A 25,538-nucleotide genomic window follows, 5' to 3' on the forward strand; every position below is an offset into this window, starting at 1 on the left:
CATCATGTGAATTGTTGCGTCACACACAGGTGCGCATCCAAGAAAAAAAACACGACAATATCTCCAAATTATCGTAGGTAGGCATCCGATGGAAACTGAAACAAACCCAATGAAAGATCGGTGGAATGACTGAAGACATCAATCAACCAATATTATTACTGACAGGGATTAAATAGATGATGACGTCATAGTATCCCTTCAAATAGCTTGACTTTGATGGAGCAAGAGCCTACGACCATACCATGCTGAATATACCGGTTCTCGTCCGATCACCGAAGTCAAGCAGCATAGGGCTCGGTTAGTACTTGGATGGGAGACCGCCTGGGAATACCGGGTGTTGTAGGCATTTTTTGCTTCATGAAATGCCCCTTTATTCATTTTTTCATTTTAAGTCGTTGGTATTTGTTTTCCTTTATAGTATCACTTTTGTCTCCTTTTTTGTTGTCTTTTTCGTCTCCTTCGTCACCCTTTTTAATAGAGCAGGAATAAACTTTTCGCTTGATGTCCGACATTCAAGGCAATGATGAAAGTCGTTTGTTTGCAAGCACAGGGTCTCCAAGAGACGAGGCGCGCAGTTCAAGGCCTACACCATCATGTGAATTGTTGCGTCACACACAGGTGCGCATCCAAGAAAAAAAACACGACAATATCTCCAAATTATCGTAGGTAGGCATCCGATGGAAACTGAAACAAACCCAATGAAAGATCGGTGGAATGACTGAAGACATCAATCAACCAATATTATTACTGACAGGGATTAAATAGATGATGACGTCATAGTATCCCTTCAAATAGCTTGACTTTGATGGAGCAAGAGCCTACGACCATACCATGCTGAATATACCGGTTCTCGTCCGATCACCGAAGTCAAGCAGCATAGGGGCTCGGTTAGTACTTGGATGGGAGACCGCCTGGGAATACCGGGTGTTGTAGGCATTTTTTGCTTCATGAAATGCCCCTTTATTCATTTTTTCATTTTAAGTCGTTGGTATTTGTTTTCCTTTATAGTATCACTTTTGTCTCCTTTTTTGTTGTCTTTTTCGTCTCCTTCGTCACCCTTTTTAATAGAGCAGGAATAAACTTTTCGCTTGATGTCCGACATTCAAGGCAATGATGAAAGTCGTTTGTTTGCAAGCACAGGGTCTCCAAGAGACGAGGCGCGCAGTTCAAGGCCTACACCATCATGTGAATTGTTGCGTCACACACAGGTGCGCATCCAAGAAAAAAAACACGACAATATCTCCAAATTATCGTAGGTAGGCATCCGATGGAAACTGAAACAAACCCAATGAAAGATCGGTGGAATGACTGAAGACATCAATCAACCAATATTATTACTGACAGGGATTAAATAGATGATGACGTCATAGTATCCCTTCAAATAGCTTGACTTTGATGGAGCAAGAGCCTACGACCATACCATGCTGAATATACCGGTTCTCGTCCGATCACCGAAGTCAAGCAGCATAGGGCTCGGTTAGTACTTGGATGGGAGACCGCCTGGGAATACCGGGTGTTGTAGGCATTTTTTGCTTCATGAAATGCCCCTTTATTCATTTTTTCATTTTAAGTCGTTGGTATTTGTTTTCCTTTATAGTATCACTTTTGTCTCCTTTTTTGTTGTCTTTTTCGTCTCCTTCGTCACCCTTTTTAATAGAGCAGGAATAAACTTTTCGCTTGATGTCCGACATTCAAGGCAATGATGAAAGTCGTTTGTTTGCAAGCACAGGGTCTCCAAGAGACGAGGCGCGCAGTTCAAGGCCTACACCATCATGTGAATTGTTGCGTCACACACAGGTGCGCATCCAAGAAAAAAAACACGACAATATCTCCAAATTATCGTAGGTAGGCATCCGATGGAAACTGAAACAAACCCAATGAAAGATCGGTGGAATGACTGAAGACATCAATCAACCAATATTATTACTGACAGGGATTAAATAGATGATGACGTCATAGTATCCCTTCAAATAGCTTGACTTTGATGGAGCAAGAGCCTACGACCATACCATGCTGAATATACCGGTTCTCGTCCGATCACCGAAGTCAAGCAGCATAGGGCTCGGTTAGTACTTGGATGGGAGACCGCCTGGGAATACCGGGTGTTGTAGGCATTTTTTGCTTCATGAAATGCCCCTTTATTCATTTTTTCATTTTAAGTCGTTGGTATTTGTTTTCCTTTATAGTATCACTTTTGTCTCCTTTTTTGTTGTCTTTTTCGTCTCCTTCGTCACCCTTTTTAATAGAGCAGGAATAAACTTTTCGCTTGATGTCCGACATTCAAGGCAATGATGAAAGTCGTTTGTTTGCAAGCACAGGGTCTCCAAGAGACGAGGCGCGCAGTTCAAGGCCTACACCATCATGTGAATTGTTGCGTCACACACAGGTGCGCATCCAAGAAAAAAAACACGACAATATCTCCAAATTATCGTAGGTAGGCATCCGATGGAAACTGAAACAAACCCAATGAAAGATCGGTGGAATGACTGAAGACATCAATCAACCAATATTATTACTGACAGGGATTAAATAGATGATGACGTCATAGTATCCCTTCAAATAGCTTGACTTTGATGGAGCAAGAGCCTACGACCATACCATGCTGAATATACCGGTTCTCGTCCGATCACCGAAGTCAAGCAGCATAGGGCTCGGTTAGTACTTGGATGGGAGACCGCCTGGGAATACCGGGTGTTGTAGGCATTTTTTGCTTCATGAAATGCCCCTTTATTCATTTTTTCATTTTAAGTCGTTGGTATTTGTTTTCCTTTATAGTATCACTTTTGTCTCCTTTTTTGTTGTCTTTTTCGTCTCCTTCGTCACCCTTTTTAATAGAGCAGGAATAAACTTTTCGCTTGATGTCCGACATTCAAGGCAATGATGAAAGTCGTTTGTTTGCAAGCACAGGGTCTCCAAGAGACGAGGCGCGCAGTTCAAGGCCTACACCATCATGTGAATTGTTGCGTCACACACAGGTGCGCATCCAAGAAAAAAAACACGACAATATCTCCAAATTATCGTAGGTAGGCATCCGATGGAAACTGAAACAAACCCAATGAAAGATCGGTGGAATGACTGAAGACATCAATCAACCAATATTATTACTGACAGGGATTAAATAGATGATGACGTCATAGTATCCCTTCAAATAGCTTGACTTTGATGGAGCAAGAGCCTACGACCATACCATGCTGAATATACCGGTTCTCGTCCGATCACCGAAGTCAAGCAGCATAGGGCTCGGTTAGTACTTGGATGGGAGACCGCCTGGGAATACCGGGTGTTGTAGGCATTTTTTGCTTCATGAAATGCCCCTTTATTCATTTTTTCATTTTAAGTCGTTGGTATTTGTTTTCCTTTATAGTATCACTTTTGTCTCCTTTTTTGTTGTCTTTTTCGTCTCCTTCGTCACCCTTTTTAATAGAGCAGGAATAAACTTTTCGCTTGATGTCCGACATTCAAGGCAATGATGAAAGTCGTTTGTTTGCAAGCACAGGGTCTCCAAGAGACGAGGCGCGCAGTTCAAGGCCTACACCATCATGTGAATTGTTGCGTCACACACAGGTGCGCATCCAAGAAAAAAAACACGACAATATCTCCAAATTATCGTAGGTAGGCATCCGATGGAAACTGAAACAAACCCAATGAAAGATCGGTGGAATGACTGAAGACATCAATCAACCAATATTATTACTGACAGGGATTAAATAGATGATGACGTCATAGTATCCCTTCAAATAGCTTGACTTTGATGGAGCAAGAGCCTACGACCATACCATGCTGAATATACCGGTTCTCGTCCGATCACCGAAGTCAAGCAGCATAGGGCTCGGTTAGTACTTGGATGGGAGACCGCCTGGGAATACCGGGTGTTGTAGGCATTTTTTGCTTCATGAAATGCCCCTTTATTCATTTTTTCATTTTAAGTCGTTGGTATTTGTTTTCCTTTATAGTATCACTTTTGTCTCCTTTTTTGTTGTCTTTTTCGTCTCCTTCGTCACCCTTTTTAATAGAGCAGGAATAAACTTTTCGCTTGATGTCCGACATTCAAGGCAATGATGAAAGTCGTTTGTTTGCAAGCACAGGGTCTCCAAGAGACGAGGCGCGCAGTTCAAGGCCTACACCATCATGTGAATTGTTGCGTCACACACAGGTGCGCATCCAAGAAAAAAAACACGACAATATCTCCAAATTATCGTAGGTAGGCATCCGATGGAAACTGAAACAAACCCAATGAAAGATCGGTGGAATGACTGAAGACATCAATCAACCAATATTATTACTGACAGGGATTAAATAGATGATGACGTCATAGTATCCCTTCAAATAGCTTGACTTTGATGGAGCAAGAGCCTACGACCATACCATGCTGAATATACCGGTTCTCGTCCGATCACCGAAGTCAAGCAGCATAGGGCTCGGTTAGTACTTGGATGGGAGACCGCCTGGGAATACCGGGTGTTGTAGGCATTTTTTGCTTCATGAAATGCCCCTTTATTCATTTTTTCATTTTAAGTCGTTGGTATTTGTTTTCCTTTATAGTATCACTTTTGTCTCCTTTTTTGTTGTCTTTTTCGTCTCCTTCGTCACCCTTTTTAATAGAGCAGGAATAAACTTTTCGCTTGATGTCCGACATTCAAGGCAATGATGAAAGTCGTTTGTTTGCAAGCACAGGGTCTCCAAGAGACGAGGCGCGCAGTTCAAGGCCTACACCATCATGTGAATTGTTGCGTCACACACAGGTGCGCATCCAAGAAAAAAAACACGACAATATCTCCAAATTATCGTAGGTAGGCATCCGATGGAAACTGAAACAAACCCAATGAAAGATCGGTGGAATGACTGAAGACATCAATCAACCAATATTATTACTGACAGGGATTAAATAGATGATGACGTCATAGTATCCCTTCAAATAGCTTGACTTTGATGGAGCAAGAGCCTACGACCATACCATGCTGAATATACCGGTTCTCGTCCGATCACCGAAGTCAAGCAGCATAGGGCTCGGTTAGTACTTGGATGGGAGACCGCCTGGGAATACCGGGTGTTGTAGGCATTTTTTGCTTCATGAAATGCCCCTTTATTCATTTTTTCATTTTAAGTCGTTGGTATTTGTTTTCCTTTATAGTATCACTTTTGTCTCCTTTTTTGTTGTCTTTTTCGTCTCCTTCGTCACCCTTTTTAATAGAGCAGGAATAAACTTTTCGCTTGATGTCCGACATTCAAGGCAATGATGAAAGTCGTTTGTTTGCAAGCACAGGGTCTCCAAGAGACGAGGCGCGCAGTTCAAGGCCTACACCATCATGTGAATTGTTGCGTCACACACAGGTGCGCATCCAAGAAAAAAAACACGACAATATCTCCAAATTATCGTAGGTAGGCATCCGATGGAAACTGAAACAAACCCAATGAAAGATCGGTGGAATGACTGAAGACATCAATCAACCAATATTATTACTGACAGGGATTAAATAGATGATGACGTCATAGTATCCCTTCAAATAGCTTGACTTTGATGGAGCAAGAGCCTACGACCATACCATGCTGAATATACCGGTTCTCGTCCGATCACCGAAGTCAAGCAGCATAGGGCTCGGTTAGTACTTGGATGGGAGACCGCCTGGGAATACCGGGTGTTGTAGGCATTTTTTGCTTCATGAAATGCCCCTTTATTCATTTTTTCATTTTAAGTCGTTGGTATTTGTTTTCCTTTATAGTATCACTTTTGTCTCCTTTTTTGTTGTCTTTTTCGTCTCCTTCGTCACCCTTTTTAATAGAGCAGGAATAAACTTTTCGCTTGATGTCCGACATTCAAGGCAATGATGAAAGTCGTTTGTTTGCAAGCACAGGGTCTCCAAGAGACGAGGCGCGCAGTTCAAGGCCTACACCATCATGTGAATTGTTGCGTCACACACAGGTGCGCATCCAAGAAAAAAAACACGACAATATCTCCAAATTATCGTAGGTAGGCATCCGATGGAAACTGAAACAAACCCAATGAAAGATCGGTGGAATGACTGAAGACATCAATCAACCAATATTATTACTGACAGGGATTAAATAGATGATGACGTCATAGTATCCCTTCAAATAGCTTGACTTTGATGGAGCAAGAGCCTACGACCATACCATGCTGAATATACCGGTTCTCGTCCGATCACCGAAGTCAAGCAGCATAGGGCTCGGTTAGTACTTGGATGGGAGACCGCCTGGGAATACCGGGTGTTGTAGGCATTTTTTGCTTCATGAAATGCCCCTTTATTCATTTTTTCATTTTAAGTCGTTGGTATTTGTTTTCCTTTATAGTATCACTTTTGTCTCCTTTTTTGTTGTCTTTTTCGTCTCCTTCGTCACCCTTTTTAATAGAGCAGGAATAAACTTTTCGCTTGATGTCCGACATTCAAGGCAATGATGAAAGTCGTTTGTTTGCAAGCACAGGGTCTCCAAGAGACGAGGCGCGCAGTTCAAGGCCTACACCATCATGTGAATTGTTGCGTCACACACAGGTGCGCATCCAAGAAAAAAAACACGACAATATCTCCAAATTATCGTAGGTAGGCATCCGATGGAAACTGAAACAAACCCAATGAAAGATCGGTGGAATGACTGAAGACATCAATCAACCAATATTATTACTGACAGGGATTAAATAGATGATGACGTCATAGTATCCCTTCAAATAGCTTGACTTTGATGGAGCAAGAGCCTACGACCATACCATGCTGAATATACCGGTTCTCGTCCGATCACCGAAGTCAAGCAGCATAGGGCTCGGTTAGTACTTGGATGGGAGACCGCCTGGGAATACCGGGTGTTGTAGGCATTTTTTGCTTCATGAAATGCCCCTTTATTCATTTTTTCATTTTAAGTCGTTGGTATTTGTTTTCCTTTATAGTATCACTTTTGTCTCCTTTTTTGTTGTCTTTTTCGTCTCCTTCGTCACCCTTTTTAATAGAGCAGGAATAAACTTTTCGCTTGATGTCCGACATTCAAGGCAATGATGAAAGTCGTTTGTTTGCAAGCACAGGGTCTCCAAGAGACGAGGCGCGCAGTTCAAGGCCTACACCATCATGTGAATTGTTGCGTCACACACAGGTGCGCATCCAAGAAAAAAAACACGACAATATCTCCAAATTATCGTAGGTAGGCATCCGATGGAAACTGAAACAAACCCAATGAAAGATCGGTGGAATGACTGAAGACATCAATCAACCAATATTATTACTGACAGGGATTAAATAGATGATGACGTCATAGTATCCCTTCAAATAGCTTGACTTTGATGGAGCAAGAGCCTACGACCATACCATGCTGAATATACCGGTTCTCGTCCGATCACCGAAGTCAAGCAGCATAGGGCTCGGTTAGTACTTGGATGGGAGACCGCCTGGGAATACCGGGTGTTGTAGGCATTTTTTGCTTCATGAAATGCCCCTTTATTCATTTTTTCATTTTAAGTCGTTGGTATTTGTTTTCCTTTATAGTATCACTTTTGTCTCCTTTTTTGTTGTCTTTTTCGTCTCCTTCGTCACCCTTTTTAATAGAGCAGGAATAAACTTTTCGCTTGATGTCCGACATTCAAGGCAATGATGAAAGTCGTTTGTTTGCAAGCACAGGGTCTCCAAGAGACGAGGCGCGCAGTTCAAGGCCTACACCATCATGTGAATTGTTGCGTCACACACAGGTGCGCATCCAAGAAAAAAAACACGACAATATCTCCAAATTATCGTAGGTAGGCATCCGATGGAAACTGAAACAAACCCAATGAAAGATCGGTGGAATGACTGAAGACATCAATCAACCAATATTATTACTGACAGGGATTAAATAGATGATGACGTCATAGTATCCCTTCAAATAGCTTGACTTTGATGGAGCAAGAGCCTACGACCATACCATGCTGAATATACCGGTTCTCGTCCGATCACCGAAGTCAAGCAGCATAGGGCTCGGTTAGTACTTGGATGGGAGACCGCCTGGGAATACCGGGTGTTGTAGGCATTTTTTGCTTCATGAAATGCCCCTTTATTCATTTTTTCATTTTAAGTCGTTGGTATTTGTTTTCCTTTATAGTATCACTTTTGTCTCCTTTTTTGTTGTCTTTTTCGTCTCCTTCGTCACCCTTTTTAATAGAGCAGGAATAAACTTTTCGCTTGATGTCCGACATTCAAGGCAATGATGAAAGTCGTTTGTTTGCAAGCACAGGGTCTCCAAGAGACGAGGCGCGCAGTTCAAGGCCTACACCATCATGTGAATTGTTGCGTCACACACAGGTGCGCATCCAAGAAAAAAAACACGACAATATCTCCAAATTATCGTAGGTAGGCATCCGATGGAAACTGAAACAAACCCAATGAAAGATCGGTGGAATGACTGAAGACATCAATCAACCAATATTATTACTGACAGGGATTAAATAGATGATGACGTCATAGTATCCCTTCAAATAGCTTGACTTTGATGGAGCAAGAGCCTACGACCATACCATGCTGAATATACCGGTTCTCGTCCGATCACCGAAGTCAAGCAGCATAGGGCTCGGTTAGTACTTGGATGGGAGACCGCCTGGGAATACCGGGTGTTGTAGGCATTTTTTGCTTCATGAAATGCCCCTTTATTCATTTTTTCATTTTAAGTCGTTGGTATTTGTTTTCCTTTATAGTATCACTTTTGTCTCCTTTTTTGTTGTCTTTTTCGTCTCCTTCGTCACCCTTTTTAATAGAGCAGGAATAAACTTTTCGCTTGATGTCCGACATTCAAGGCAATGATGAAAGTCGTTTGTTTGCAAGCACAGGGTCTCCAAGAGACGAGGCGCGCAGTTCAAGGCCTACACCATCATGTGAATTGTTGCGTCACACACAGGTGCGCATCCAAGAAAAAAAACACGACAATATCTCCAAATTATCGTAGGTAGGCATCCGATGGAAACTGAAACAAACCCAATGAAAGATCGGTGGAATGACTGAAGACATCAATCAACCAATATTATTACTGACAGGGATTAAATAGATGATGACGTCATAGTATCCCTTCAAATAGCTTGACTTTGATGGAGCAAGAGCCTACGACCATACCATGCTGAATATACCGGTTCTCGTCCGATCACCGAAGTCAAGCAGCATAGGGCTCGGTTAGTACTTGGATGGGAGACCGCCTGGGAATACCGGGTGTTGTAGGCATTTTTTGCTTCATGAAATGCCCCTTTATTCATTTTTTCATTTTAAGTCGTTGGTATTTGTTTTCCTTTATAGTATCACTTTTGTCTCCTTTTTTGTTGTCTTTTTCGTCTCCTTCGTCACCCTTTTTAATAGAGCAGGAATAAACTTTTCGCTTGATGTCCGACATTCAAGGCAATGATGAAAGTCGTTTGTTTGCAAGCACAGGGTCTCCAAGAGACGAGGCGCGCAGTTCAAGGCCTACACCATCATGTGAATTGTTGCGTCACACACAGGTGCGCATCCAAGAAAAAAAACACGACAATATCTCCAAATTATCGTAGGTAGGCATCCGATGGAAACTGAAACAAACCCAATGAAAGATCGGTGGAATGACTGAAGACATCAATCAACCAATATTATTACTGACAGGGATTAAATAGATGATGACGTCATAGTATCCCTTCAAATAGCTTGACTTTGATGGAGCAAGAGCCTACGACCATACCATGCTGAATATACCGGTTCTCGTCCGATCACCGAAGTCAAGCAGCATAGGGCTCGGTTAGTACTTGGATGGGAGACCGCCTGGGAATACCGGGTGTTGTAGGCATTTTTTGCTTCATGAAATGCCCCTTTATTCATTTTTTCATTTTAAGTCGTTGGTATTTGTTTTCCTTTATAGTATCACTTTTGTCTCCTTTTTTGTTGTCTTTTTCGTCTCCTTCGTCACCCTTTTTAATAGAGCAGGAATAAACTTTTCGCTTGATGTCCGACATTCAAGGCAATGATGAAAGTCGTTTGTTTGCAAGCACAGGGTCTCCAAGAGACGAGGCGCGCAGTTCAAGGCCTACACCATCATGTGAATTGTTGCGTCACACACAGGTGCGCATCCAAGAAAAAAAACACGACAATATCTCCAAATTATCGTAGGTAGGCATCCGATGGAAACTGAAACAAACCCAATGAAAGATCGGTGGAATGACTGAAGACATCAATCAACCAATATTATTACTGACAGGGATTAAATAGATGATGACGTCATAGTATCCCTTCAAATAGCTTGACTTTGATGGAGCAAGAGCCTACGACCATACCATGCTGAATATACCGGTTCTCGTCCGATCACCGAAGTCAAGCAGCATAGGGCTCGGTTAGTACTTGGATGGGAGACCGCCTGGGAATACCGGGTGTTGTAGGCATTTTTTGCTTCATGAAATGCCCCTTTATTCATTTTTTCATTTTAAGTCGTTGGTATTTGTTTTCCTTTATAGTATCACTTTTGTCTCCTTTTTTGTTGTCTTTTTCGTCTCCTTCGTCACCCTTTTTAATAGAGCAGGAATAAACTTTTCGCTTGATGTCCGACATTCAAGGCAATGATGAAAGTCGTTTGTTTGCAAGCACAGGGTCTCCAAGAGACGAGGCGCGCAGTTCAAGGCCTACACCATCATGTGAATTGTTGCGTCACACACAGGTGCGCATCCAAGAAAAAAAAACACGACAATATCTCCAAATTATCGTAGGTAGGCATCCGATGGAAACTGAAACAAACCCAATGAAAGATCGGTGGAATGACTGAAGACATCAATCAACCAATATTATTACTGACAGGGATTAAATAGATGATGACGTCATAGTATCCCTTCAAATAGCTTGACTTTGATGGAGCAAGAGCCTACGACCATACCATGCTGAATATACCGGTTCTCGTCCGATCACCGAAGTCAAGCAGCATAGGGCTCGGTTAGTACTTGGATGGGAGACCGCCTGGGAATACCGGGTGTTGTAGGCATTTTTTGCTTCATGAAATGCCCCTTTATTCATTTTTTCATTTTAAGTCGTTGGTATTTGTTTTCCTTTATAGTATCACTTTTGTCTCCTTTTTTGTTGTCTTTTTCGTCTCCTTCGTCACCCTTTTTAATAGAGCAGGAATAAACTTTTCGCTTGATGTCCGACATTCAAGGCAATGATGAAAGTCGTTTGTTTGCAAGCACAGGGTCTCCAAGAGACGAGGCGCGCAGTTCAAGGCCTACACCATCATGTGAATTGTTGCGTCACACACAGGTGCGCATCCAAGAAAAAAAACACGACAATATCTCCAAATTATGTAGGTAGGCATCCGATGGAAACTGAAACAAACCCAATGAAAGATCGGTGGAATGACTGAAGACATCAATCAACCAATATTATTACTGACAGGGATTAAATAGATGATGACGTCATAGTATCCCTTCAAATAGCTTGACTTTGATGGAGCAAGAGCCTACGACCATACCATGCTGAATATACCGGTTCTCGTCCGATCACCGAAGTCAAGCAGCATAGGGCTCGGTTAGTACTTGGATGGGAGACCGCCTGGGAATACCGGGTGTTGTAGGCATTTTTTGCTTCATGAAATGCCCCTTTATTCATTTTTTCATTTTAAGTCGTTGGTATTTGTTTTCCTTTATAGTATCACTTTTGTCTCCTTTTTTGTTGTCTTTTTCGTCTCCTTCGTCACCCTTTTTAATAGAGCAGGAATAAACTTTTCGCTTGATGTCCGACATTCAAGGCAATGATGAAAGTCGTTTGTTTGCAAGCACAGGGTCTCCAAGAGACGAGGCGCGCAGTTCAAGGCCTACACCATCATGTGAATTGTTGCGTCACACACAGGTGCGCATCCAAGAAAAAAAACACGACAATATCTCCAAATTATCGTAGGTAGGCATCCGATGGAAACTGAAACAAACCCAATGAAAGATCGGTGGAATGACTGAAGACATCAATCAACCAATATTATTACTGACAGGGATTAAATAGATGATGACGTCATAGTATCCCTTCAAATAGCTTGACTTTGATGGAGCAAGAGCCTACGACCATACCATGCTGAATATACCGGTTCTCGTCCGATCACCGAAGTCAAGCAGCATAGGGCTCGGTTAGTACTTGGATGGGAGACCGCCTGGGAATACCGGGTGTTGTAGGCATTTTTTGCTTCATGAAATGCCCCTTTATTCATTTTTTCATTTTAAGTCGTTGGTATTTGTTTTCCTTTATAGTATCACTTTTGTCTCCTTTTTTGTTGTCTTTTTCGTCTCCTTCGTCACCCTTTTTAATAGAGCAGGAATAAACTTTTCGCTTGATGTCCGACATTCAAGGCAATGATGAAAGTCGTTTGTTTGCAAGCACAGGGTCTCCAAGAGACGAGGCGCGCAGTTCAAGGCCTACACCATCATGTGAATTGTTGCGTCACACACAGGTGCGCATCCAAGAAAAAAAACACGACAATATCTCCAAATTATCGTAGGTAGGCATCCGATGGAAACTGAAACAAACCCAATGAAAGATCGGTGGAATGACTGAAGACATCAATCAACCAATATTATTACTGACAGGGATTAAATAGATGATGACGTCATAGTATCCCTTCAAATAGCTTGACTTTGATGGAGCAAGAGCCTACGACCATACCATGCTGAATATACCGGTTCTCGTCCGATCACCGAAGTCAAGCAGCATAGGGCTCGGTTAGTACTTGGATGGGAGACCGCCTGGGAATACCGGGTGTTGTAGGCATTTTTTGCTTCATGAAATGCCCCTTTATTCATTTTTTCATTTTAAGTCGTTGGTATTTGTTTTCCTTTATAGTATCACTTTTGTCTCCTTTTTTGTTGTCTTTTTCGTCTCCTTCGTCACCCTTTTTAATAGAGCAGGAATAAACTTTTCGCTTGATGTCCGACATTCAAGGCAATGATGAAAGTCGTTTGTTTGCAAGCACAGGGTCTCCAAGAGACGAGGCGCGCAGTTCAAGGCCTACACCATCATGTGAATTGTTGCGTCACACACAGGTGCGCATCCAAGAAAAAAAACACGACAATATCTCCAAATTATCGTAGGTAGGCATCCGATGGAAACTGAAACAAACCCAATGAAAGATCGGTGGAATGACTGAAGACATCAATCAACCAATATTATTACTGACAGGGATTAAATAGATGATGACGTCATAGTATCCCTTCAAATAGCTTGACTTTGATGGAGCAAGAGCCTACGACCATACCATGCTGAATATACCGGTTCTCGTCCGATCACCGAAGTCAAGCAGCATAGGGCTCGGTTAGTACTTGGATGGGAGACCGCCTGGGAATACCGGGTGTTGTAGGCATTTTTTGCTTCATGAAATGCCCCTTTATTCATTTTTTCATTTTAAGTCGTTGGTATTTGTTTTCCTTTATAGTATCACTTTTGTCTCCTTTTTTGTTGTCTTTTTCGTCTCCTTCGTCACCCTTTTTAATAGAGCAGGAATAAACTTTTCGCTTGATGTCCGACATTCAAGGCAATGATGAAAGTCGTTTGTTTGCAAGCACAGGGTCTCCAAGAGACGAGGCGCGCAGTTCAAGGCCTACACCATCATGTGAATTGTTGCGTCACACACAGGTGCGCATCCAAGAAAAAAAACACGACAATATCTCCAAATTATCGTAGGTAGGCATCCGATGGAAACTGAAACAAACCCAATGAAAGATCGGTGGAATGACTGAAGACATCAATCAACCAATATTATTACTGACAGGGATTAAATAGATGATGACGTCATAGTATCCCTTCAAATAGCTTGACTTTGATGGAGCAAGAGCCTACGACCATACCATGCTGAATATACCGGTTCTCGTCCGATCACCGAAGTCAAGCAGCATAGGGCTCGGTTAGTACTTGGATGGGAGACCGCCTGGGAATACCGGGTGTTGTAGGCATTTTTTGCTTCATGAAATGCCCCTTTATTCATTTTTTCATTTTAAGTCGTTGGTATTTGTTTTCCTTTATAGTATCACTTTTGTCTCCTTTTTTGTTGTCTTTTTCGTCTCCTTCGTCACCCTTTTTAATAGAGCAGGAATAAACTTTTCGCTTGATGTCCGACATTCAAGGCAATGATGAAAGTCGTTTGTTTGCAAGCACAGGGTCTCCAAGAGACGAGGCGCGCAGTTCAAGGCCTACACCATCATGTGAATTGTTGCGTCACACACAGGTGCGCATCCAAGAAAAAAAACACGACAATATCTCCAAATTATCGTAGGTAGGCATCCGATGGAAACTGAAACAAACCCAATGAAAGATCGGTGGAATGACTGAAGACATCAATCAACCAATATTATTACTGACAGGGATTAAATAGATGATGACGTCATAGTATCCCTTCAAATAGCTTGACTTTGATGGAGCAAGAGCCTACGACCATACCATGCTGAATATACCGGTTCTCGTCCGATCACCGAAGTCAAGCAGCATAGGGCTCGGTTAGTACTTGGATGGGAGACCGCCTGGGAATACCGGGTGTTGTAGGCATTTTTTGCTTCATGAAATGCCCCTTTATTCATTTTTTCATTTTAAGTCGTTGGTATTTGTTTTCCTTTATAGTATCACTTTTGTCTCCTTTTTTGTTGTCTTTTTCGTCTCCTTCGTCACCCTTTTTAATAGAGCAGGAATAAACTTTTCGCTTGATGTCCGACATTCAAGGCAATGATGAAAGTCGTTTGTTTGCAAGCACAGGGTCTCCAAGAGACGAGGCGCGCAGTTCAAGGCCTACACCATCATGTGAATTGTTGCGTCACACACAGGTGCGCATCCAAGAAAAAAAACACGACAATATCTCCAAATTATCGTAGGTAGGCATCCGATGGAAACTGAAACAAACCCAATGAAAGATCGGTGGAATGACTGAAGACATCAATCAACCAATATTATTACTGACAGGGATTAAATAGATGATGACGTCATAGTATCCCTTCAAATAGCTTGACTTTGATGGAGCAAGAGCCTACGACCATACCATGCTGAATATACCGGTTCTCGTCCGATCACCGAAGTCAAGCAGCATAGGGCTCGGTTAGTACTTGGATGGGAGACCGCCTGGGAATACCGGGTGTTGTAGGCATTTTTTGCTTCATGAAATGCCCCTTTATTCATTTTTTCATTTTAAGTCGTTGGTATTTGTTTTCCTTTATAGTATCACTTTTGTCTCCTTTTTTGTTGTCTTTTTCGTCTCCTTCGTCACCCTTTTTAATAGAGCAGGAATAAACTTTTCGCTTGATGTCCGACATTCAAGGCAATGATGAAAGTCGTTTGTTTGCAAGCACAGGGTCTCCAAGAGACGAGGCGCGCAGTTCAAGGCCTACACCATCATGTGAATTGTTGCGTCACACACAGGTGCGCATCCAAGAAAAAAAACACGACAATATCTCCAAATTATCGTAGGTAGGCATCCGATGGAAACTGAAACAAACCCAATGAAAGATCGGTGGAATGACTGAAGACATCAATCAACCAATATTATTACTGACAGGGATTAAATAGATGATGACGTCATAGTATCCCTTCAAATAGCTTGACTTTGATGGAGCAAGAGCCTACGACCATACCATGCTGAATATACCGGTTCTCGTCCGATCACCGAAGTCAAGCAGCATAGGGCTCGGTTAGTACTTGGATGGGAGACCGCCTGGGAATACCGGGTGTTGTAGGCATTTTTTGCTTCATGAAATGCCCCTTTATTCATTTTTTCATTTTAAGTCGTTGGTATTTGTTTTCCTTTATAGTATCACTTTTGTCTCCTTTTTTGTTGTCTTTTTCGTCTCCTTCGTCACCCTTTTTAATAGAGCAGGAATAAACTTTTCGCTTGATGTCCGACATTCAAGGCAATGATGAAAGTCGTTTGTTTGCAAGCACAGGGTCTCCAAGAGACGAGGCGCGCAGTTCAAGGCCTACACCATCATGTGAATTGTTGCGTCACACACAGGTGCGCATCCAAGAAAAAAAACACGACAATATCTCCAAATTATCGTAGGTAGGCATCCGATGGAAACTGAAACAAACCCAATGAAAGATCGGTGGAATGACTGAAGACATCAATCAACCAATATTATTACTGACAGGGATTAAATAGATGATGACGTCATAGTATCCCTTCAAATAGCTTGACTTTGATGGAGCAAGAGCCTACGACCATACCATGCTGAATATACCGGTTCTCGTCCGATCACCGAAGTCAAGCAGCATAGGGCTCGGTTAGTACTTGGATGGGAGACCGCCTGGGAATACCGGGTGTTGTAGGCATTTTTTGCTTCATGAAATGCCCCTTTATTCATTTTTTCATTTTAAGTCGTTGGTATTTGTTTTCCTTTATAGTATCACTTTTGTCTCCTTTTTTGTTGTCTTTTTCGTCTCCTTCGTCACCCTTTTTAATAGAGCAGGAATAAACTTTTCGCTTGATGTCCGACATTCAAGGCAATGATGAAAGTCGTTTGTTTGCAAGCACAGGGTCTCCAAGAGACGAGGCGCGCAGTTCAAGGCCTACACCATCATGTGAATTGTTGCGTCACACACAGGTGCGCATCCAAGAAAAAAAACACGACAATATCTCCAAATTATCGTAGGTAGGCATCCGATGGAAACTGAAACAAACCCAATGAAAGATCGGTGGAATGACTGAAGACATCAATCAACCAATATTATTACTGACAGGGATTAAATAGATGATGACGTCATAGTATCCCTTCAAATAGCTTGACTTTGATGGAGCAAGAGCCTACGACCATACCATGCTGAATATACCGGTTCTCGTCCGATCACCGAAGTCAAGCAGCATAGGGCTCGGTTAGTACTTGGATGGGAGACCGCCTGGGAATACCGGGTGTTGTAGGCATTTTTTGCTTCATGAAATGCCCCTTTATTCATTTTTTCATTTTAAGTCGTTGGTATTTGTTTTCCTTTATAGTATCACTTTTGTCTCCTTTTTTGTTGTCTTTTTCGTCTCCTTCGTCACCCTTTTTAATAGAGCAGGAATAAACTTTTCGCTTGATGTCCGACATTCAAGGCAATGATGAAAGTCGTTTGTTTGCAAGCACAGGGTCTCCAAGAGACGAGGCGCGCAGTTCAAGGCCTACACCATCATGTGAATTGTTGCGTCACACACAGGTGCGCATCCAAGAAAAAAAACACGACAATATCTCCAAATTATCGTAGGTAGGCATCCGATGGAAACTGAAACAAACCCAATGAAAGATCGGTGGAATGACTGAAGACATCAATCAACCAATATTATTACTGACAGGGATTAAATAGATGATGACGTCATAGTATCCCTTCAAATAGCTTGACTTTGATGGAGCAAGAGCCTACGACCATACCATGCTGAATATACCGGTTCTCGTCCGATCACCGAAGTCAAGCAGCATAGGGCTCGGTTAGTACTTGGATGGGAGACCGCCTGGGAATACCGGGTGTTGTAGGCATTTTTTGCTTCATGAAATGCCCCTTTATTCATTTTTTCATTTTAAGTCGTTGGTATTTGTTTTCCTTTATAGTATCACTTTTGTCTCCTTTTTTGTTGTCTTTTTCGTCTCCTTCGTCACCCTTTTTAATAGAGCAGGAATAAACTTTTCGCTTGATGTCCGACATTCAAGGCAATGATGAAAGTCGTTTGTTTGCAAGCACAGGGTCTCCAAGAGACGAGGCGCGCAGTTCAAGGCCTACACCATCATGTGAATTGTTGCGTCACACACAGGTGCGCATCCAAGAAAAAAAACACGACAATATCTCCAAATTATCGTAGGTAGGCATCCGATGGAAACTGAAACAAACCCAATGAAAGATCGGTGGAATGACTGAAGACATCAATCAACCAATATTATTACTGACAGGGATTAAATAGATGATGACGTCATAGTATCCCTTCAAATAGCTTGACTTTGATGGAGCAAGAGCCTACGACCATACCATGCTGAATATACCGGTTCTCGTCCGATCACCGAAGTCAAGCAGCATAGGGCTCGGTTAGTACTTGGATGGGAGACCGCCTGGGAATACCGGGTGTTGTAGGCATTTTTTGCTTCATGAAATGCCCCTTTATTCATTTTTTCATTTTAAGTCGTTGGTATTTGTTTTCCTTTATAGTATCACTTTTGTCTCCTTTTTTGTTGTCTTTTTCGTCTCCTTCGTCACCCTTTTTAATAGAGCAGGAATAAACTTTTCGCTTGATGTCCGACATTCAAGGCAATGATGAAAGTCGTTTGTTTGCAAGCACAGGGTCTCCAAGAGACGAGGCGCGCAGTTCAAGGCCTACACCATCATGTGAATTGTTGCGTCACACACAGGTGCGCATCCAAGAAAAAAAACACGACAATATCTCCAAATTATCGTAGGTAGGCATCCGATGGAAACTGAAACAAACCCAATGAAAGATCGGTGGAATGACTGAAGACATCAATCAACCAATATTATTACTGACAGGGATTAAATAGATGATGACGTCATAGTATCCCTTCAAATAGCTTGACTTTGATGGAGCAAGAGCCTACGACCATACCATGCTGAATATACCGGTTCTCGTCCGATCACCGAAGTCAAGCAGCATAGGGCTCGGTTAGTACTTGGATGGGAGACCGCCTGGGAATACCGGGTGTTGTAGGCATTTTTTGCTTCATGAAATGCCCCTTTATTCATTTTTTCATTTTAAGTCGTTGGTATTTGTTTTCCTTTATAGTATCACTTTTGTCTCCTTTTTTGTTGTCTTTTTCGTCTCCTTCGTCACCCTTTTTAATAGAGCAGGAATAAACTTTTCGCTTGATGTCCGACATTCAAGGCAATGATGAAAGTCGTTTGTTTGCAAGCACAGGGTCTCCAAGAGACGAGGCGCGCAGTTCAAGGCCTACACCATCATGTGAATTGTTGCGTCACACACAGGTGCGCATCCAAGAAAAAAAACACGACAATATCTCCAAATTATCGTAGGTAGGCATCCGATGGAAACTGAAACAAACCCAATGAAAGATCGGTGGAATGACTGAAGACATCAATCAACCAATATTATTACTGACAGGGATTAAATAGATGATGACGTCATAGTATCCCTTCAAATAGCTTGACTTTGATGGAGCAAGAGCCTACGACCATACCATGCTGAATATACCGGTTCTCGTCCGATCACCGAAGTCAAGCAGCATAGGGCTCGGTTAGTACTTGGATGGGAGACCGCCTGGGAATACCGGGTGTTGTAGGCATTTTTTGCTTCATGAAATGCCCCTTTATTCATTTTTTCATTTTAAGTCGTTGGTATTTGTTTTCCTTTATAGTATCACTTTTGTCTCCTTTTTTGTTGTCTTTTTCGTCTCCTTCGTCACCCTTTTTAATAGAGCAGGAATAAACTTTTCGCTTGATGTCCGACATTCAAGGCAATGATGAAAGTCGTTTGTTTGCAAGCACAGGGTCTCCAAGAGACGAGGCGCGCAGTTCAAGGCCTACACCATCATGTGAATTGTTGCGTCACACACAGGTGCGCATCCAAGAAAAAAAACACGACAATATCTCCAAATTATCGTAGGTAGGCATCCGATGGAAACTGAAACAAACCCAATGAAAGATCGGTGGAATGACTGAAGACATCAATCAACCAATATTATTACTGACAGGGATTAAATAGATGATGACGTCATAGTATCCCTTCAAATAGCTTGACTTTGATGGAGCAAGAGCCTACGACCATACCATGCTGAATATACCGGTTCTCGTCCGATCACCGAAGTCAAGCAGCATAGGGCTCGGTTAGTACTTGGATGGGAGACCGCCTGGGAATACCGGGTGTTGTAGGCATTTTTTGCTTCATGAAATGCCCCTTTATTCATTTTTTCATTTTAAGTCGTTGGTATTTGTTTTCCTTTATAGTATCACTTTTGTCTCCTTTTTTGTTGTCTTTTTCGTCTCCTTCGTCACCCTTTTTAATAGAGCAGGAATAAACTTTTCGCTTGATGTCCGACATTCAAGGCAATGATGAAAGTCGTTTGTTTGCAAGCACAGGGTCTCCAAGAGACGAGGCGCGCAGTTCAAGGCCTACACCATCATGTGAATTGTTGCGTCACACACAGGTGCGCATCCAAGAAAAAAAACACGACAATATCTCCAAATTATCGTAGGTAGGCATCCGATGGAAACTGAAACAAACCCAATGAAAGATCGGTGGAATGACTGAAGACATCAATCAACCAATATTATTACTGACAGGGATTAAATAGATGATGACGTCATAGTATCCCTTCAAATAGCTTGACTTTGATGGAGCAAGAGCCTACGACCATACCATGCTGAATATACCGGTTCTCGTCCGATCACCGAAGTCAAGCAGCATAGGGCTCGGTTAGTACTTGGATGGGAGACCGCCTGGGAATACCGGGTGTTGTAGGCATTTTTTGCTTCATGAAATGCCCCTTTATTCATTTTTTCATTTTAAGTCGTTGGTATTTGTTTTCCTTTATAGTATCACTTTTGTCTCCTTTTTTGTTGTCTTTTTCGTCTCCTTCGTCACCCTTTTTAATAGAGCAGGAATAAACTTTTCGCTTGATGTCCGACATTCAAGGCAATGATGAAAGTCGTTTGTTTGCAAGCACAGGGTCTCCAAGAGACGAGGCGCGCAGTTCAAGGCCTACACCATCATGTGAATTGTTGCGTCACACACAGGTGCGCATCCAAGAAAAAAAACACGACAATATCTCCAAATTATCGTAGGTAGGCATCCGATGGAAACTGAAACAAACCCAATGAAAGATCGGTGGAATGACTGAAGACATCAATCAACCAATATTATTACTGACAGGGATTAAATAGATGATGACGTCATAGTATCCCTTCAAATAGCTTGACTTTGATGGAGCAAGAGCCTACGACCATACCATGCTGAATATACCGGTTCTCGTCCGATCACCGAAGTCAAGCAGCATAGGGCTCGGTTAGTACTTGGATGGGAGACCGCCTGGGAATACCGGGTGTTGTAGGCATTTTTTGCTTCATGAAATGCCCCTTTATTCATTTTTTCATTTTAAGTCGTTGGTATTTGTTTTCCTTTATAGTATCACTTTTGTCTCCTTTTTTGTTGTCTTTTTCGTCTCCTTCGTCACCCTTTTTAATAGAGCAGGAATAAACTTTTCGCTTGATGTCCGACATTCAAGGCAATGATGAAAGTCGTTTGTTTGCAAGCACAGGGTCTCCAAGAGACGAGGCGCGCAGTTCAAGGCCTACACCATCATGTGAATTGTTGCGTCACACACAGGTGCGCATCCAAGAAAAAAAACACGACAATATCTCCAAATTATCGTAGGTAGGCATCCGATGGAAACTGAAACAAACCCAATGAAAGATCGGTGGAATGACTGAAGACATCAATCAACCAATATTATTACTGACAGGGATTAAATAGATGATGACGTCATAGTATCCCTTCAAATAGCTTGACTTTGATGGAGCAAGAGCCTACGACCATACCATGCTGAATATACCGGTTCTCGTCCGATCACCGAAGTCAAGCAGCATAGGGCTCGGTTAGTACTTGGATGGGAGACCGCCTGGGAATACCGGGTGTTGTAGGCATTTTTTGCTTCATGAAATGCCCCTTTATTCATTTTTTCATTTTAAGTCGTTGGTATTTGTTTTCCTTTATAGTATCACTTTTGTCTCCTTTTTTGTTGTCTTTTTCGTCTCCTTCGTCACCCTTTTTAATAGAGCAGGAATAAACTTTTCGCTTGATGTCCGACATTCAAGGCAATGATGAAAGTCGTTTGTTTGCAAGCACAGGGTCTCCAAGAGACGAGGCGCGCAGTTCAAGGCCTACACCATCATGTGAATTGTTGCGTCACACACAGGTGCGCATCCAAGAAAAAAAACACGACAATATCTCCAAATTATCGTAGGTAGGCATCCGATGGAAACTGAAACAAACCCAATGAAAGATCGGTGGAATGACTGAAGACATCAATCAACCAATATTATTACTGACAGGGATTAAATAGATGATGACGTCATAGTATCCCTTCAAATAGCTTGACTTTGATGGAGCAAGAGCCTACGACCATACCATGCTGAATATACCGGTTCTCGTCCGATCACCGAAGTCAAGCAGCATAGGGCTCGGTTAGTACTTGGATGGGAGACCGCCTGGGAATACCGGGTGTTGTAGGATTTTTTGCTTCATGAAATGCCCCTTTATTCATTTTTTCATTTTAAGTCGTTGGTATTTGTTTTCCTTTATAGTATCACTTTTGTCTCCTTTTTTGTTGTCTTTTTCGTCTCCTTCGTCACCCTTTTTAATAGAGCAGGAATAAACTTTTCGCTTGATGTCCGACATTCAAGGCAATGATGAAAGTCGTTTGTTTGCAAGCACAGGGTCTCCAAGAGACGAGGCGCGCAGTTCAAGGCCTACACCATCATGTGAATTGTTGCGTCACACACAGGTGCGCATCCAAGAAAAAAAACACGACAATATCTCCAAATTATCGTAGGTAGGCATCCGATGGAAACTGAAACAAACCCAATGAAAGATCGGTGGAATGACTGAAGACATCAATCAACCAATATTATTACTGACAGGGATTAAATAGATGATGACGTCATAGTATCCCTTCAAATAGCTTGACTTTGATGGAGCAAGAGCCTACGACCATACCATGCTGAATATACCGGTTCTCGTCCGATCACCGAAGTCAAGCAGCATAGGGCTCGGTTAGTACTTGGATGGGAGACCGCCTGGGAATACCGGGTGTTGTAGGCATTTTTTGCTTCATGAAATGCCCCTTTATTCATTTTTTCATTTTAAGTCGTTGGTATTTGTTTTCCTTTATAGTATCACTTTTGTCTCCTTTTTTGTTGTCTTTTTCGTCTCCTTCGTCACCCTTTTTAATAGAGCAGGAATAAACTTTTCGCTTGATGTCCGACATTCAAGGCAATGATGAAAGTCGTTTGTTTGCAAGCACAGGGTCTCCAAGAGACGAGGCGCGCAGTTCAAGGCCTACACCATCATGTGAATTGTTGCGTCACACACAGGTGCGCATCCAAGAAAAAAAACACGACAATATCTCCAAATTATCGTAGGTAGGCATCCGATGGAAACTGAAACAAACCCAATGAAAGATCGGTGGAATGACTGAAGACATCAATCAACCAATATTATTACTGACAGGGATTAAATAGATGATGACGTCATAGTATCCCTTCAAATAGCTTGACTTTGATGGAGCAAGAGCCTACGACCATACCATGCTGAATATACCGGTTCTCGTCCGATCACCGAAGTCAAGCAGCATAGGGCTCGGTTAGTACTTGGATGGGAGACCGCCTGGGAATACCGGGTGTTGTAGGCATTTTTTGCTTCATGAAATGCCCCTTTATTCATTTTTTCATTTTAAGTCGTTGGTATTTGTTTTCCTTTATAGTATCACTTTTGTCTCCTTTTTTGTTGTCTTTTTCGTCTCCTTCGTCACCCTTTTTAATAGAGCAGGAATAAACTTTTCGCTTGATGTCCGACATTCAAGGCAATGATGAAAGTCGTTTGTTTGCAAGCACAGGGTCTCCAAGAGACGAGGCGCGCAGTTCAAGGCCTACACCATCATGTGAATTGTTGCGTCACACACAGGTGCGCATCCAAGAAAAAAAACACGACAATATCTCCAAATTATCGTAGGTAGGCATCCGATGGAAACTGAAACAAACCCAATGAAAGATCGGTGGAATGACTGAAGACATCAATCAACCAATATTATTACTGACAGGGATTAAATAGATGATGACGTCATAGTATCCCTTCAAATAGCTTGACTTTGATGGAGCAAGAGCCTACGACCATACCATGCTGAATATACCGGTTCTCGTCCGATCACCGAAGTCAAGCAGCATAGGGCTCGGTTAGTACTTGGATGGGAGACCGCCTGGGAATACCGGGTGTTGTAGGCATTTTTTGCTTCATGAAATGCCCCTTTATTCATTTTTTCATTTTAAGTCGTTGGTATTTGTTTTCCTTTATAGTATCACTTTTGTCTCCTTTTTTGTTGTCTTTTTCGTCTCCTTCGTCACCCTTTTTAATAGAGCAGGAATAAACTTTTCGCTTGATGTCCGACATTCAAGGCAATGATGAAAGTCGTTTGTTTGCAAGCACAGGGTCTCCAAGAGACGAGGCGCGCAGTTCAAGGCCTACACCATCATGTGAATTGTTGCGTCACACACAGGTGCGCATCCAAGAAAAAAAACACGACAATATCTCCAAATTATCGTAGGTAGGCATCCGATGGAAACTGAAACAAACCCAATGAAAGATCGGTGGAATGACTGAAGACATCAATCAACCAATATTATTACTGACAGGGATTAAATAGATGATGACGTCATAGTATCCCTTCAAATAGCTTGACTTTGATGGAGCAAGAGCCTACGACCATACCATGCTGAATATACCGGTTCTCGTCCGATCACCGAAGTCAAGCAGCATAGGGCTCGGTTAGTACTTGGATGGGAGACCGCCTGGGAATACCGGGTGTTGTAGGCATTTTTTGCTTCATGAAATGCCCCTTTATTCATTTTTTCATTTTAAGTCGTTGGTATTTGTTTTCCTTTATAGTATCACTTTTGTCTCCTTTTTTGTTGTCTTTTTCGTCTCCTTCGTCACCCTTTTTAATAGAGCAGGAATAAACTTTTCGCTTGATGTCCGACATTCAAGGCAATGATGAAAGTCGTTTGTTTGCAAGCACAGGGTCTCCAAGAGACGAGGCGCGCAGTTCAAGGCCTACACCATCATGTGAATTGTTGCGTCACACACAGGTGCGCATCCAAGAAAAAAAACACGACAATATCTCCAAATTATCGTAGGTAGGCATCCGATGGAAACTGAAACAAACCCAATGAAAGATCGGTGGAATGACTGAAGACATCAATCAACCAATATTATTACTGACAGGGATTAAATAGATGATGACGTCATAGTATCCCTTCAAATAGCTTGACTTTGATGGAGCAAGAGCCTACGACCATACCATGCTGAATATACCGGTTCTCGTCCGATCACCGAAGTCAAGCAGCATAGGGCTCGGTTAGTACTTGGATGGGAGACCGCCTGGGAATACCGGGTGTTGTAGGCATTTTTTGCTTCATGAAATGCCCCTTTATTCATTTTTTCATTTTAAGTCGTTGGTATTTGTTTTCCTTTATAGTATCACTTTTGTCTCCTTTTTTGTTGTCTTTTTCGTCTCCTTCGTCACCCTTTTTAATAGAGCAGGAATAAACTTTTCGCTTGATGTCCGACATTCAAGGCAATGATGAAAGTCGTTTGTTTGCAAGCACAGGGTCTCCAAGAGACGAGGCGCGCAGTTCAAGGCCTACACCATCATGTGAATTGTTGCGTCACACACAGGTGCGCATCCAAGAAAAAAAACACGACAATATCTCCAAATTATCGTAGGTAGGCATCCGATGGAAACTGAAACAAACCCAATGAAAGATCGGTGGAATGACTGAAGACATCAATCAACCAATATTATTACTGACAGGGATTAAATAGATGATGACGTCATAGTATCCCTTCAAATAGCTTGA

The 25,538-nt window shown here is 42.2% G+C and overlaps 43 non-coding genes across 43 annotated transcripts; all 43 read left to right on the forward strand.

Moving 5' to 3' along the window:
- The first annotated feature begins 227 nt into the window (after positions 1 to 227).
- On the forward strand, positions 228 to 346 carry LOC135159006 (5S ribosomal RNA). The gene has a single exon (XR_010297767.1). It is a non-coding gene; the product is annotated as a 5S ribosomal RNA (ribosomal RNA).
- Positions 347 to 816: 470 nt separating this feature from the next.
- LOC135159059 (5S ribosomal RNA) lies at positions 817 to 936 on the forward strand. The gene has a single exon (XR_010297822.1). It is a non-coding gene; the product is annotated as a 5S ribosomal RNA (ribosomal RNA).
- A 470-nt stretch (positions 937 to 1,406) lies between these two features.
- Positions 1,407 to 1,525, forward strand: LOC135159068 (5S ribosomal RNA). The gene has a single exon (XR_010297830.1). It is a non-coding gene; the product is annotated as a 5S ribosomal RNA (ribosomal RNA).
- Positions 1,526 to 1,995: 470 nt separating this feature from the next.
- Positions 1,996 to 2,114, forward strand: LOC135159079 (5S ribosomal RNA). The gene has a single exon (XR_010297841.1). It is a non-coding gene; the product is annotated as a 5S ribosomal RNA (ribosomal RNA).
- Positions 2,115 to 2,584: 470 nt separating this feature from the next.
- On the forward strand, positions 2,585 to 2,703 carry LOC135159090 (5S ribosomal RNA). The gene has a single exon (XR_010297852.1). It is a non-coding gene; the product is annotated as a 5S ribosomal RNA (ribosomal RNA).
- A 470-nt stretch (positions 2,704 to 3,173) lies between these two features.
- On the forward strand, positions 3,174 to 3,292 carry LOC135159101 (5S ribosomal RNA). The gene has a single exon (XR_010297863.1). It is a non-coding gene; the product is annotated as a 5S ribosomal RNA (ribosomal RNA).
- A 470-nt stretch (positions 3,293 to 3,762) lies between these two features.
- On the forward strand, positions 3,763 to 3,881 carry LOC135159012 (5S ribosomal RNA). The gene has a single exon (XR_010297774.1). It is a non-coding gene; the product is annotated as a 5S ribosomal RNA (ribosomal RNA).
- Positions 3,882 to 4,351: 470 nt separating this feature from the next.
- LOC135159023 (5S ribosomal RNA) lies at positions 4,352 to 4,470 on the forward strand. The gene has a single exon (XR_010297786.1). It is a non-coding gene; the product is annotated as a 5S ribosomal RNA (ribosomal RNA).
- Positions 4,471 to 4,940: 470 nt separating this feature from the next.
- On the forward strand, positions 4,941 to 5,059 carry LOC135159034 (5S ribosomal RNA). The gene has a single exon (XR_010297797.1). It is a non-coding gene; the product is annotated as a 5S ribosomal RNA (ribosomal RNA).
- A 470-nt stretch (positions 5,060 to 5,529) lies between these two features.
- LOC135159045 (5S ribosomal RNA) lies at positions 5,530 to 5,648 on the forward strand. Its single transcript, XR_010297808.1, has one exon. It is a non-coding gene; the product is annotated as a 5S ribosomal RNA (ribosomal RNA).
- A 470-nt stretch (positions 5,649 to 6,118) lies between these two features.
- On the forward strand, positions 6,119 to 6,237 carry LOC135159056 (5S ribosomal RNA). Its single transcript, XR_010297819.1, has one exon. It is a non-coding gene; the product is annotated as a 5S ribosomal RNA (ribosomal RNA).
- A 470-nt stretch (positions 6,238 to 6,707) lies between these two features.
- On the forward strand, positions 6,708 to 6,826 carry LOC135159063 (5S ribosomal RNA). Its single transcript, XR_010297825.1, has one exon. It is a non-coding gene; the product is annotated as a 5S ribosomal RNA (ribosomal RNA).
- Positions 6,827 to 7,296: 470 nt separating this feature from the next.
- LOC135159064 (5S ribosomal RNA) lies at positions 7,297 to 7,415 on the forward strand. Its single transcript, XR_010297826.1, has one exon. It is a non-coding gene; the product is annotated as a 5S ribosomal RNA (ribosomal RNA).
- A 470-nt stretch (positions 7,416 to 7,885) lies between these two features.
- LOC135159065 (5S ribosomal RNA) lies at positions 7,886 to 8,004 on the forward strand. The gene has a single exon (XR_010297827.1). It is a non-coding gene; the product is annotated as a 5S ribosomal RNA (ribosomal RNA).
- Positions 8,005 to 8,474: 470 nt separating this feature from the next.
- On the forward strand, positions 8,475 to 8,593 carry LOC135159066 (5S ribosomal RNA). The gene has a single exon (XR_010297828.1). It is a non-coding gene; the product is annotated as a 5S ribosomal RNA (ribosomal RNA).
- Positions 8,594 to 9,063: 470 nt separating this feature from the next.
- Positions 9,064 to 9,182, forward strand: LOC135159067 (5S ribosomal RNA). Its single transcript, XR_010297829.1, has one exon. It is a non-coding gene; the product is annotated as a 5S ribosomal RNA (ribosomal RNA).
- Positions 9,183 to 9,652: 470 nt separating this feature from the next.
- On the forward strand, positions 9,653 to 9,771 carry LOC135159069 (5S ribosomal RNA). The gene has a single exon (XR_010297831.1). It is a non-coding gene; the product is annotated as a 5S ribosomal RNA (ribosomal RNA).
- Positions 9,772 to 10,241: 470 nt separating this feature from the next.
- On the forward strand, positions 10,242 to 10,360 carry LOC135159070 (5S ribosomal RNA). Its single transcript, XR_010297832.1, has one exon. It is a non-coding gene; the product is annotated as a 5S ribosomal RNA (ribosomal RNA).
- Positions 10,361 to 10,831: 471 nt separating this feature from the next.
- On the forward strand, positions 10,832 to 10,950 carry LOC135159071 (5S ribosomal RNA). Its single transcript, XR_010297833.1, has one exon. It is a non-coding gene; the product is annotated as a 5S ribosomal RNA (ribosomal RNA).
- A 469-nt stretch (positions 10,951 to 11,419) lies between these two features.
- Positions 11,420 to 11,538, forward strand: LOC135159072 (5S ribosomal RNA). The gene has a single exon (XR_010297834.1). It is a non-coding gene; the product is annotated as a 5S ribosomal RNA (ribosomal RNA).
- Positions 11,539 to 12,008: 470 nt separating this feature from the next.
- LOC135159073 (5S ribosomal RNA) lies at positions 12,009 to 12,127 on the forward strand. The gene has a single exon (XR_010297835.1). It is a non-coding gene; the product is annotated as a 5S ribosomal RNA (ribosomal RNA).
- Positions 12,128 to 12,597: 470 nt separating this feature from the next.
- On the forward strand, positions 12,598 to 12,716 carry LOC135159074 (5S ribosomal RNA). Its single transcript, XR_010297836.1, has one exon. It is a non-coding gene; the product is annotated as a 5S ribosomal RNA (ribosomal RNA).
- A 470-nt stretch (positions 12,717 to 13,186) lies between these two features.
- On the forward strand, positions 13,187 to 13,305 carry LOC135159075 (5S ribosomal RNA). The gene has a single exon (XR_010297837.1). It is a non-coding gene; the product is annotated as a 5S ribosomal RNA (ribosomal RNA).
- A 470-nt stretch (positions 13,306 to 13,775) lies between these two features.
- On the forward strand, positions 13,776 to 13,894 carry LOC135159076 (5S ribosomal RNA). Its single transcript, XR_010297838.1, has one exon. It is a non-coding gene; the product is annotated as a 5S ribosomal RNA (ribosomal RNA).
- Positions 13,895 to 14,364: 470 nt separating this feature from the next.
- LOC135159077 (5S ribosomal RNA) lies at positions 14,365 to 14,483 on the forward strand. Its single transcript, XR_010297839.1, has one exon. It is a non-coding gene; the product is annotated as a 5S ribosomal RNA (ribosomal RNA).
- Positions 14,484 to 14,953: 470 nt separating this feature from the next.
- On the forward strand, positions 14,954 to 15,072 carry LOC135159078 (5S ribosomal RNA). Its single transcript, XR_010297840.1, has one exon. It is a non-coding gene; the product is annotated as a 5S ribosomal RNA (ribosomal RNA).
- Positions 15,073 to 15,542: 470 nt separating this feature from the next.
- LOC135159080 (5S ribosomal RNA) lies at positions 15,543 to 15,661 on the forward strand. Its single transcript, XR_010297842.1, has one exon. It is a non-coding gene; the product is annotated as a 5S ribosomal RNA (ribosomal RNA).
- A 470-nt stretch (positions 15,662 to 16,131) lies between these two features.
- Positions 16,132 to 16,250, forward strand: LOC135159081 (5S ribosomal RNA). Its single transcript, XR_010297843.1, has one exon. It is a non-coding gene; the product is annotated as a 5S ribosomal RNA (ribosomal RNA).
- Positions 16,251 to 16,720: 470 nt separating this feature from the next.
- LOC135159082 (5S ribosomal RNA) lies at positions 16,721 to 16,839 on the forward strand. Its single transcript, XR_010297844.1, has one exon. It is a non-coding gene; the product is annotated as a 5S ribosomal RNA (ribosomal RNA).
- Positions 16,840 to 17,309: 470 nt separating this feature from the next.
- Positions 17,310 to 17,428, forward strand: LOC135159083 (5S ribosomal RNA). The gene has a single exon (XR_010297845.1). It is a non-coding gene; the product is annotated as a 5S ribosomal RNA (ribosomal RNA).
- Positions 17,429 to 17,898: 470 nt separating this feature from the next.
- LOC135159084 (5S ribosomal RNA) lies at positions 17,899 to 18,017 on the forward strand. The gene has a single exon (XR_010297846.1). It is a non-coding gene; the product is annotated as a 5S ribosomal RNA (ribosomal RNA).
- Positions 18,018 to 18,487: 470 nt separating this feature from the next.
- Positions 18,488 to 18,606, forward strand: LOC135159085 (5S ribosomal RNA). Its single transcript, XR_010297847.1, has one exon. It is a non-coding gene; the product is annotated as a 5S ribosomal RNA (ribosomal RNA).
- Positions 18,607 to 19,076: 470 nt separating this feature from the next.
- LOC135159086 (5S ribosomal RNA) lies at positions 19,077 to 19,195 on the forward strand. The gene has a single exon (XR_010297848.1). It is a non-coding gene; the product is annotated as a 5S ribosomal RNA (ribosomal RNA).
- Positions 19,196 to 19,665: 470 nt separating this feature from the next.
- LOC135159087 (5S ribosomal RNA) lies at positions 19,666 to 19,784 on the forward strand. The gene has a single exon (XR_010297849.1). It is a non-coding gene; the product is annotated as a 5S ribosomal RNA (ribosomal RNA).
- A 470-nt stretch (positions 19,785 to 20,254) lies between these two features.
- LOC135159088 (5S ribosomal RNA) lies at positions 20,255 to 20,373 on the forward strand. The gene has a single exon (XR_010297850.1). It is a non-coding gene; the product is annotated as a 5S ribosomal RNA (ribosomal RNA).
- A 470-nt stretch (positions 20,374 to 20,843) lies between these two features.
- Positions 20,844 to 20,962, forward strand: LOC135159089 (5S ribosomal RNA). Its single transcript, XR_010297851.1, has one exon. It is a non-coding gene; the product is annotated as a 5S ribosomal RNA (ribosomal RNA).
- A 470-nt stretch (positions 20,963 to 21,432) lies between these two features.
- On the forward strand, positions 21,433 to 21,551 carry LOC135159091 (5S ribosomal RNA). The gene has a single exon (XR_010297853.1). It is a non-coding gene; the product is annotated as a 5S ribosomal RNA (ribosomal RNA).
- Positions 21,552 to 22,021: 470 nt separating this feature from the next.
- On the forward strand, positions 22,022 to 22,140 carry LOC135159057 (5S ribosomal RNA). Its single transcript, XR_010297820.1, has one exon. It is a non-coding gene; the product is annotated as a 5S ribosomal RNA (ribosomal RNA).
- A 469-nt stretch (positions 22,141 to 22,609) lies between these two features.
- On the forward strand, positions 22,610 to 22,728 carry LOC135159092 (5S ribosomal RNA). The gene has a single exon (XR_010297854.1). It is a non-coding gene; the product is annotated as a 5S ribosomal RNA (ribosomal RNA).
- Positions 22,729 to 23,198: 470 nt separating this feature from the next.
- On the forward strand, positions 23,199 to 23,317 carry LOC135159093 (5S ribosomal RNA). The gene has a single exon (XR_010297855.1). It is a non-coding gene; the product is annotated as a 5S ribosomal RNA (ribosomal RNA).
- A 470-nt stretch (positions 23,318 to 23,787) lies between these two features.
- Positions 23,788 to 23,906, forward strand: LOC135159094 (5S ribosomal RNA). Its single transcript, XR_010297856.1, has one exon. It is a non-coding gene; the product is annotated as a 5S ribosomal RNA (ribosomal RNA).
- Positions 23,907 to 24,376: 470 nt separating this feature from the next.
- Positions 24,377 to 24,495, forward strand: LOC135159095 (5S ribosomal RNA). Its single transcript, XR_010297857.1, has one exon. It is a non-coding gene; the product is annotated as a 5S ribosomal RNA (ribosomal RNA).
- Positions 24,496 to 24,965: 470 nt separating this feature from the next.
- Positions 24,966 to 25,084, forward strand: LOC135159096 (5S ribosomal RNA). Its single transcript, XR_010297858.1, has one exon. It is a non-coding gene; the product is annotated as a 5S ribosomal RNA (ribosomal RNA).
- Positions 25,085 to 25,538: the final 454 nt, after the last annotated feature.

This window comes from Lytechinus pictus, unplaced genomic scaffold (genome assembly GCF_037042905.1).
Source record: "Lytechinus pictus isolate F3 Inbred unplaced genomic scaffold, Lp3.0 scaffold_144, whole genome shotgun sequence".
Lineage (NCBI taxonomy): Eukaryota > Metazoa > Echinodermata > Echinoidea > Temnopleuroida > Toxopneustidae > Lytechinus > Lytechinus pictus.